Genomic DNA, 9,426 nt, shown 5'->3' on the forward strand with positions numbered 1-9,426 from the left:
TAAAAATGTTTTATTATGAACACGTATAATTAAATGATTAAGTATGTCGCTATAACAGATATACGAGACATTACATTTGAGTTTCCCAAATTAAGTTAATTATGAGGTTTTTTTTAATTTTAAATAGGTAGACAGGCAAATGATTAACCGTCCTACTTTAAATTAAAGAAATAAGTGTCATCTAATGTAAAGTTATTTGTACTTTTAATTTTCATACAAAGTATAAACAATTTAATAATAATGATATATGAACAATTAATGAATTAAATTTTGGAAGAAAATGATGTTAAAGTTGAAATAAAGATTACAGTAACAGTAATGAATAATATTTAGCAATGACAATAGTATTTTGTAAATGTTTACAAATATTCTCATTTACAAACAAAATTATAAACGTAATTACATCACAACGTTGTTTGTAGGTGTGGTGCCAAAAAATATACAATAACATAGTAATGAGAGGTGGAATCTCCGTTTAACAAATATGTATTAAACAACCGGCACACTTCAGTGCCAAGTGAGAAATACTATAATTACTATAATTAAATACAAGTATTAGGCAATTGAGTTATTTAATTATTTTTTCATAAGTTATTCTATTCAAGAAAAAGGCCTCAATCTAGATGTGAGACATTGACGCAAAAAAAGTAATTATGTTCATTTATTGAAATATTTTATACATATCCATATATTTTATAAATTACATTATATATAACAAACAACAACAGCAGCCTGTAAATTTCCCACTGCTAGGCTAAGGCCTCCTCTCCTTTTGAGGAGAAGGTTCGGAACGTATTGCACCACGCTGTTCCAATGCCGATTGGTGGAATACACACGTGGCCAAATTTCTATAAAATTAGACACATACAGGTTTCCTCACGATGTTTGCCTTCACTGCCGAGCACGAGATGAATTTTAAACACAAATTAAGCACATGAATATTTAGTGGTGCTTGCTTGGGATGGAATCCACAATCATCTTTAAGGTAGACGCGTTCTGGACTGGACCACCTTGACTCACATTATTTACATTATATAGTTACATATATATATAACGCTTAAGGCAGCCAATCTGAAAAAGTTCTGGATATAGTAAAGTAATTGCCAAATATCAAAAATATATATACCTTTTTTTTTTTTTTTTTCTCCTGCCCTTATCCCAATTTTATTTGGGGTAGGCACAGCACGTCTTCTCCTTCCATACTTCTCTGTCAGACGTCATCTCACAAGTAACATTCTTTCTAGCCATATACATCCTTCACTCTTTAGTATCTTCCATATTTCAACTGGTATATCATCTGGACCCAAAGCCTTCCCATTTTTCATGCTTTTGACTGCTGTCATTACCTCATCCATGCTAATTTCTCTTACTAATCCCTTATTTACTTGCGCCTCTCGAAGAACACCATTCCAGTCATTTTCTTCATTCATAAGCTTTTCAAAATAGACCTTCCATCTTTCTTTTATTTCCTCATCTTTACATAAAACTTTACCAGCCTCATCTTTCATGCATTTGATATATGTTATATCTCTCGATCGTCTTTCACCTATATATATTTATTTGTTGTAAAAGATACACCATTAACTTATCACTAAACACTTAAAAATATTATTTAATATGGGTGACATTCAAGCTATACATCTTTATAGGTGTAAACAAACATTGACGTTCTAAAATAAAAACCAGACTCACCTATATAAAATATGAAATAAAATTTTTAACTAAATTACTATTAACTAGCTATAAAATTAAAAAAAAATTAAAAAAACAAAAGTTAAATATATTACTTATAAGGTATGCGATCGAACTATGACATCTTTGTAATATTTAACAATAAATAAATAATTTTTACAACAAATAAATAAATATATCAGATATATTTAATATTAAGTGCAATATTTCCATGAAAGTCAAATATTAGGTGAAAATATCTTAAGGTATTGAAGCCTTTATATATGTACATATTTTACTTTGCCTCTCAAATTAAGATCCCTTGTTCAAGAACTTTCCTTCTTATCCTTTGTTCGTGCCGGGAAAATATAATAACTTAGTGTCATACCAGAATCAATAAATCATTGAGCTAATTAAACGTGTAGTTACCAATTTATAAGTATGGATTTTGAGAAAATTGGTGATATTGATTTCTTAAAATATTATTTCGTTAATAGAACAAACGTATTATTATAATCTGTTACGTAAAAAATAATAATTGAAAAATTATATTTCATCTGTGAGTAAGATAAAACAATTTATTTCACGAATATTGTCTATTTACAGAATAAAATACTTTTTATTAAAATTATTATAGTAGGTACGCACCGTTTCTTTGTCGTCCTGGCATCGAACCAAGGATAATTCAGCTCCCCGCACACTCTACCTATATCTCTGCGATGCGTGCTATATAATGTAATATACTGCCTTCGAAATTACTGAGAATCAAGTATTTCATTATAGTATTGAGATATATATTTTACCATTTATCAAAATATCCTCTTTCGGATCTAACCCTGATGATAACAATACCATTAGTCCTCCTCGTTATATGCTAGCATGTTTTAACCTCAACATGTTGTCAACTGTTATGACATCCATTTAAAATCATTATTCTACTATTGTATTGCATTGTATAGCTGTCCCGTTTTAATTGGTGATTGAATCAGTATAAAGCAGACACTCCCAAACAAAGTACTCAGTAGTCAGTACTCAGTAAGTCAGTTGACAGTCTATTTGAAGTTTGAGTAGTTAATATTTCTAAAAACAAATGACTTATTTGCTCGGCTGCCTCCCAACGATAAATTTAAAGGTACATGTTTCCTGTAATTAAAATGTCAAACCCAAAATTGTTTGAAAGTTTCACGCTCATTCTCCATTTTGTTACTGATATTCAAAGTTCACATCCTATTGTTGTTTCTCTATCTCTTAACAGCTCTAATTGTTATTGTCCCTTTTCAATTATAGCGTCAGGCAGATTAATGTATGTGTGACAACGCTTCTTAGAACAGTTCTGTACTATCTGCTGATATTCCACAGACCGGCGTTTTGAAAACGAAGTCACCAGTCATATATGTAGGTGATTCGTAGTCAAATATGCCTGCAATATAAAAATACATATATTGAACTTTATCGATCCAACGGGAGTAAGAAAGTTGACAGTGTTAAACTCTCCGATCGTGTTGAATCGTCATCCAATCAGATTACGAGAGCGAGGGAAAACAGAATGCTCTTTTATTTTGATTACGTACTTGTGCACTAAAGTATATCCTGCTCAGATAGATACTCTATGTGATTAACTATTGTGGCCAAAAAATCGAAAATAAGACGTTCATACTATAAAAATAGCTCAAGCAGTTTGAGGCAATTTTTAACAGATTTTTTTGACAAATCATTTACTTTCTTACTCTTTTATTATTGGTTTATTCTTAAATAAGCGCTTGCTTGTAATCAAAGTATACTCGTCATGCCTCCGTAATTCCCGTGCTAAAACGGATATAGAAATTTAACTTTACAAGTTTCCAATAAATAGTAATTAAAGTTTTTATTGATGTAATATTCATATTCCTACCTGATGGGAATACTTATCGGATACATTTTCGAGTAACCCATCCATTTTCATAAGTATTAGAGTTGATTGATAACCTGCATTGGCCATGCCTTTACTTAACCACACTATCTGTGTAACTCTTAACAAAAATGAAGTCTCATATAAATCAGTTATAAAATTCAACAAAATACTTCCAAATCAGCGGATTAACGAATATGTTTATGTCCAAATTTAGGAGCCAATCGCTTTAATTATTTACGGATATTGCCAAACAACTTTACTATAATGCTAAACAAAAATGAAGCTAACACATAATTTACGTCCATATTAGTTAATCAATGGAATGAAACCCCATTTCACTGACATTTAATAGTATAAGTTATCGACTATCCTATATTGTGATATAAACTTTAGTCACCTATTTTCATTTCTAACATCAAAGTTTAATTAGTCCAAACAGCTTTTATCCTTCTTAGGTAAGGAATTTACAAAGATCTTACTCCTCACCTGTTTTTTATAAGGACTTCCTGTGTAAATTTCATCCTCATCCACCTAACAGTTGGTCATTATAAATTTATATTATGGAGGTATATATTTCTACTGCCAGTTCTAGACTTCTAGTGAATCCAGCGAACGAAATATTTTCGTCTACTAGGATCTCACGCCAATGCATGAAGTAAAACTTGATACTACAATATACTTTAATAGAAAGAAATTAAAATAATACAAATAGAATAAATTTAAGACGAGAAAATAAAGTGATTTTCATGAACAAAATTAATAAAGTTCCAATTTTATACTCGTGGGAGTATAAAATAATGAATAACAAATTGTAATTTTTACCATACAAAAGTTTATTTCTGAAATTAATACTCGTATACCATGCATTTTAAGTAATTTGTTTTTTATAAAGCTGATCACCACGGCTACGCTGTGTTTAGTTTTTCTGTAACTAAACAAGTTTGCATTAATGAAATGATTATAGAAAACACACTATACTGAGCCATTCACACGGTTACATATACATAGGATACATATGGAACTTACCGTCACCAATTGTGCCGGAATACCAGTGCTCGCTTGCACATACTATCATGATCAGGGACTCCCCGAGGTAAAGAGAACCTCTTTCCGCAGCTACTCTTATGGCAGTTGATGATGCGCGTAACGCGGATGCTTCTTCCCTGGTCTGCTGCATGGCGGAATACCTACTGTCCTCACGCTCCTGTTCCACGACATGACACTATCTCCAGTAGCAGTATCTAAGGTTTTGAGACTTGAGACAGTTGTAAGTAACTTTTGTACTACTATTTACGATTCATCGTGGTATTTAAAGACATATTAAGTATTGTTTAACAATGCGATGTCTTGTATCATATATGCGCATACATACATCTATAACAGAAAGATATGAGTTTCTTAGCTCAAAATCTGCTATTCCAACTGTCAAATTGAAAATGCCTCCTTTTTCTATTATTCCCACAAAAAAAGTTATTGTATTTTTTGTATTTTACTATATTTAATATTTTGTAACAAATAAATAAATTATCGTAGCCGAGTAGATTTGAGGAGCTAGTTCTTTCATATATTAAAATTAAAACTATTATATATAGTGTAGAAGTCTAATTTGGCTACTGTAACCATATTGACACTTCATATAGACTAACAATTTTGCTTATATTTAATATATTTTTATATCGGCAGGGCATTCATTGCTCTTGATTGGTACTGGACAGATAGAGTCACAGGTCAAATGACAATTTACCGAATGATTACACTCATTAAAAAAATATATTATAATTATTATATCTTTTATTTGTTTGAATCCGTTTTTTTTGCTGTAATTGTCAGATTTATTCTATAACAAAATTATTATTTATTTCTTATCTATCAATCACATTCGTTAAAATTTAAAAAGTTTGAGAATAATGATGTTTCCTCTTGGTAAAATCGTTTATGATGGCCGTTATAAATTTCATAGGACATATAATGCATGGGTTTACTTTCTATTCTTTCACTGTTTTAATCTGATGGAACAGAAAATTTTACACGATTGCAAAATGCCAGCTGACTGCTTTAGTGGTTTACGAGGCACGGGAAGGCAATTTCGAGTTGCTCCTGTGAATTTCTTAAAAAACAATATAATTTAATTGGTACAGGCCAAGGATTTGAACTCATGACTTCAGAGTCTACAGCTCCACAAGTTATCCACTAGACCGATGAGTTCTTGAAACGTAATATAAAGTTATTATATATTTATGTGGATGATTTGAATAAACAAAGAGATAGGCATAAAGCAGCCAGGAGATATATGTAGTTATTGTATACTCACGTTACCGGTATGGATGCGATCTGCAGCGCCCAGCGCACTGGGATTACATAACCTCGAATCATCGTCATAAATAGCATATATTATTCAATATCCCGACTATAGAAATTGCTAGATTCCTAGTATTCGAAATGGATTTTTGCAGCGCTTTCTCAATATTCAATTTCGTTGTTTAAACAAAGAAACCGAATTGCGAACTGTAATAAATCCCAAGCGAGATGTCTAATATTTAAAAAAATTACATTTGAATTTGGTTTAAATTTTTATAAATGTCATTTGTAACAGCGTTCAGTCTTCATTTAATACTTTCTATATCCTATTGTCAATGTTATAATACAATACAATATGAATAATTACGGATTATTTGAACATTCAAATGATAAGGCTATTTAATATTTATCTATTAGCTAATGTTCTATCGTCGTGTAGAATCTTATCAAAGTCTTTATTTGATACTATAAATAAAACGTCTCGTTATATTGAGATTACTGTATTGAAACGTCTGTCTGTAACTCCATGTTGTGCTCAAAACAAGACAATTGAACTTTAATTCGATTTCGCCACAATAGTATAATCATATTAGATGGTTTCTCGTAAGCTAACTTGTTTGTATGAAATTCATATTGTATCAGTGAGCGAGTTCAAACACAAACAAGGCGGCTGATAGACGTAATTGACTTGCATGAGGCAGTCATTGTGATTTCTAGACAAGAAATAAATCTATTTTTTCTCATTGTCTTTGCCATTGCTAAATTGTATAATAAAAAAAGTAACCATACCGTATGTAGGTACCATAAATATCTTTTATTTTTTAAATAACGTTTCTTTGTTTGTCACGTATTTAATTTTAAACTATTTAACTGATTGAGCGGAATCTTCGTACATATTTTGTTACTTGCGTAAAGATATCTGGCATGGTGCCATCAACGTAATATTACGTACGAATAATTGGTGGCGCACGAGTATTTGAAAATTATTTATAAAATAATTTAATAAGGCATTTCAATATATGTATTATGCTTGTATATTTTGATTTTATTTAAATTTTGAGATTTTTGTCCAACTTACGTCAGTCCCAGTGTCCCCTTCTTGCATTTGTTTAAACATTATTTATTATTGGATAGAATCCCAGGAGCATCCTAGCAGATTGTAACAAATAATCTGATAGAATTCTCTGGACTTCAATTCAAATTCACCATACAATAAACATTCTTTAAAATTAGTAAAGAGTAAATTTCTCTGATTCTGAGTCTTGTAAATACGATTATTTCGTGGCTAGTAAAGGAACTGGTAAATAAAACTCAATTATACTTTGTGTTCAAATCATTAATAAAAATAAATGTGACGTAATTAACATAAATTCTTGATTGTAGATATGACTCGAAAAACTAAATTAATATGCACTTTAGTAAAGTGCTATACCTTGTAATCACAATAAAGACTTGTGGAATGAAATACAACGAATAAATAATTGTTAAAATTAAAATGTATAATTGCACTTATAAAGAATTGCAAACGGCACATAGTTGCTTTCATTTCAGTTTTAATATTTTTTAGCTTTGAAGGTAACTAAGAAGCAATTATGAAACAAAGGAAATCGAGTGTTACTTTTTTATATCGACAGAGGAACGAAAGAAACAGGAAGGAGGCGAAATTGGAAAATGAGATTTAAAGTAAAAACTTCTATATTTTACTTATAAATATTAAATACTTGGCTGGTAAGGTGCATTTTTCATTGGTTAATTTATATTATATGTTAATATTTGCATTCGTTTCTGAAGAAATTGTTTCACGTGTATGTACACCAACCTGCATCGGAGTAGCTCGATGGAATGTGCCACAATCTTTATCCCAGTCGTGAGGCAACATTTGCGGACTGTTTGGTTATCTGTTTGTATCTAAATCTTTATTTTTCATAATTTAAAACAAATGTTTTTAAAAAATGTCCCTAGAAAATAAAATTCAGTACACATTTGATAGTAGAAATGCTTAAAAAAATTACTGCAACTTAGTAAAGCCGGCGTTAAGACCAGGCTTTGTTCGTTGTGCAGCTTAGTGTCTTACGAGTGCACTCATCAAAATTACTGTAGTACTTTTAAAAATAGCACAACAATCATCAATACAATGTTGGAGGTTTTATTGTACAATTAAAAAGTACCTAACATTTTAATAATTTAGGAAAACCTACCAATGAACCAAGATGAAATGAGAATAAAGTTTTAAGATGTTATGTCTCTTCAACCTTGTGACTCACTCATCCTTCATACAATTCACCAATACCGGATCTGTAGCAAGCCCTACCACCGGTTAAATGTAGTTCATACGTGCCTAAGGTGGATTGTTGAGAGCGTGCCAAGGAGTGTTTATTATTTCAAAAAAAACTCAGAGCATTATACCGTCCTAATTTCTGTAAAACATGTGTAGACGACGCGTAGTGCCAGTGAATGACCGATAGCAGTCTAAACATAGATAGTGTGATTTCAAACAAATATATGTAGCTTACCGATTCAAAATTATAACAAATTTGAATTTCAAATGATACAACTCGTAGTAAATTTGAATAAAATAATAATACTAAATCATAAAACGGATAATAAATATTAAACCTTTTTGATGTCGAACTTTTATTGGTGCGCCGTTTGAGACTTGGATCAAAACTTCCTTGTGTGTCGCTTATTCTTCATTTCAATATGTTATTGTAAATCTAATAATTAATAATTAAAATATATGTATGTTAAACAATATTGTACTCTTAGTGTATATTATTGTAGTCGATATTCATGTTTCTCATCTGCCGGGCGTTCCATGAAGGAGAGATCACAATTTTTTGATTCTTACAAATGTGATGGAACCTGTTTTAATGTCCTGCGCATCTACGCAGCACGCAAGTCTTGATTAGCTCCGTGGCCGAAATTCGGTCAAGAGGATGTTATATTATTTATTATTATTGCAGAGTATATTAGTTTTATCTATATTCAAATATTGTTATTCTACATAATGCACATTTATCCTATTTAATTTAGGAGTACAGACGCATTATACATAAACATTGCCCGCGAATTATTCCTGACAACATCTAAACATGGCATCAATAAAGTTATGTACCTTTTACCTGCTAACACTGGCTCAATCACCTTACAAATAGAATGCACTGCTGTTTGATATTAGAAAAATATGTTAACGTGTAAAGTATCTTGTAATCTATATATGTACTACTAACAAAAGCACATTTTTATGGTATAGAGTAATTATCGCCCACTGATTTCGGCACTGCATAAAATATTAACTATTGCTTACATCGCCAATGAGCCGCCTACTTTGGGAACTAAGATGTTATGTCTCTCTTGCCTGTAGTTACACTGGCTCGCTAAGGAAAGCTTGCACAAAGCTCTACCTCAAATTACATAGAATTTTATTTTTATTTTAGTTATATTTTAACTCGTAAAATTATATTTCCATGGATTCATAACTGTTTAAATATTCACGAAGAGAATTGTAAAAGAATATAATCGAACGTTTCGAGGGCCTCAGCGCGATAAATAACCAATATTACGAG

Source organism: Vanessa cardui, chromosome 7, assembly GCF_905220365.1.
Source record: "Vanessa cardui chromosome 7, ilVanCard2.1, whole genome shotgun sequence".
In the NCBI taxonomy this organism is placed as follows: Eukaryota; Metazoa; Arthropoda; class Insecta; order Lepidoptera; family Nymphalidae; genus Vanessa; species Vanessa cardui.